The sequence below is a fragment of the Pteropus vampyrus genome, unplaced genomic scaffold (assembly GCF_000151845.1).
Source record: "Pteropus vampyrus isolate Shadow unplaced genomic scaffold, Pvam_2.0 Scaffold4, whole genome shotgun sequence".
Lineage (NCBI taxonomy): Eukaryota > Metazoa > Chordata > Mammalia > Chiroptera > Pteropodidae > Pteropus > Pteropus vampyrus.
In genome coordinates this window covers 6673620-6675895 of record NW_011888785.1, presented here as the reverse complement: position 1 = coordinate 6675895, position 2276 = coordinate 6673620, and positions in this window count along the sequence as shown.

The window sequence follows — 2276 nt, the reverse complement described above, 5'->3', positions numbered from 1 at the left end:
TCCTCATCTCCGTGACCGTCTGTCGACTACTGATTTTCAATCACATTTCTTAATAAGATTATATTTCATCTACTTAATTTCTTTTATGTACTTTTGTCAAAAATATTCACAAATATGTTTAGATTATTTAAATTTTGTTAAAATAGGAACTCATTATATTTTAACCTTTAAAATATTTCTCATCTGTAACCACTAGGTGGCAGGATTAGCTTTTGTAAGTTTGTGTTATGAGCAACAGGTTTCTGAAATTTTCAGTATATTCCCAGTGAAATTTATTTTATACTCAGAGCCTCGAATTTATTATAGTTATAAGAAAAGAAATAAACTTACAAGAGAGCTCTAAATATTTAACTAAGGATAAGTACGATGTTAGTGTATTTTGGAATGCTTGAAATCCCTTTAAGTTTTAGTGGTAAATTTTGAAAATGAGATAGAAAGGAGACAAATGTTGAACATGAAGATAGGGTACATGAGAGTTCTAATAAGTTAGTTTTCAAAAACTACATTCTTTTAAATTTACTGCAAAAAATAGAATAACTTCATGGATTTTTTTTTTTTTTTAGAATAAACTGTAAAGTATTTATTACAATTACCTATACAGATTTATTTCTTATAGTCCTGATTTCAAGAGAATATTCCTTTCAATTAGAGATGTGTTTTTTGGATTTGAATATAAAGAGATGAATGGCAAAGTTTTGTGAAGTAAATAAAGTGCAAAATAAATCTATTGGGGAATATTTGTATTTTGAGATAGCTTTGTTAAATGTCTACAACTTTTTAATAAAATATTTTCACTCATTTCATTAGTGTCAAATGTTGTTAGCTACAATTATGTCATTCAAATGAAGATTTATATTAGAATATGCTTCCAGTTTGTCATTCTCCAAAAAGAAGTATAAGACAGATAATTAATTACTCGATGGTTTTGAGTAGCATAGGAAGAAAAACCTGGTTAATAGAAAATGAACAAAATTTCATATGTTTCTTTAAGAGTTCATTACATTGTCCTATATATCTGCTAATTGTCAGTTGCCATTTTTACTTTCTGTCATGAGGAACTGATTATTTAACATGGGAACTTATCTAGAGTGGTAGTAAGAGAGAAAGGGGTTGTTGGGAAACATTTTCACATTTGCTTGTGAAATGTACTAAATATATATAATTAGTTTTATAATATATAATAGTCATTTTTAAAATTGCCACATTTTAATTCAAATGGGAAATAATAAATATTTGTTCAATTGCTATAGCTATATTTAGTTTTTCTCATCATCATTTAATTTTGAGCAACATCAAGTTATTAACTCAGCAATTACTATAAGCACTTTTATTGTTCAAATTCATGATTCTACTATTTTATCATAGAGTCTTAAAAAAATCAAAGTATAGTCATACAGTACAATGTAAAATATGGGTTTAAGACTTATGTTCAAGACCTAGGTCTTTCATTTTAACTTATTATGTAATAACCTAGGTTTTTTTGTTTGTTTTTATTGTTTTTACATTCTTATACATATCGGGCACTGCTATAAGTACTTCACATATCTTGCTTCGTCTTAATAATAAGTACACTCTGCTTATATTTTATAGAACTGGTGATCATGGTTCAATAGATTTAAGTTGCTGGCCTGAGATACCAAAGTTTATAAGCAGCAGATGAGAGTGTTTGACCCCAGTTCTCATTCTGTAGCACAATTTTTTCTCAACTTCATCCTTTAACTGCTCCAAGCTAGTACTATACTTATCACCTGTAAAGTAGGCAGATTAAAAAATATGAATTCTGATGTCCCTCTGGTTCTAAAACTCTCTCCTCTGAGGGACGATTTTCAGTTCTTGCTGAGTTTGCTCTAGTTCAGCGAGGTAAATGTACCTTACCAAAGTAACACCAGATCAACAAGGAAAACCTTTCAGAAATTTCTGGATGAAAATGATAGGCATTCATATTTGTGTGAAAAAAGCAATATCCTCTTCTGATTTGCTATAGTGTTTATTATTCATATGGCTAAAGATAATGCTTTTTATTTTTCCTTTTGGGGTGAGAAGTATTGTAAGGATGTGTCAATTAGTAGAAAATAATGAGAGCTGAACTAGTAGAATGAAATGCAAAGGAATACTTTAATATTAATAGTACAGGAAAAATAAGAATGAGGTGCTTTTTGGACATAATGTGGATCTAGATAGAAAAATGTCATATCCACTAAATAAACAAATAAATAATTGATCAGAACCCTAACCAGATTCCAAGAGCTATCTTTTATAATCCAGGATAACGACCT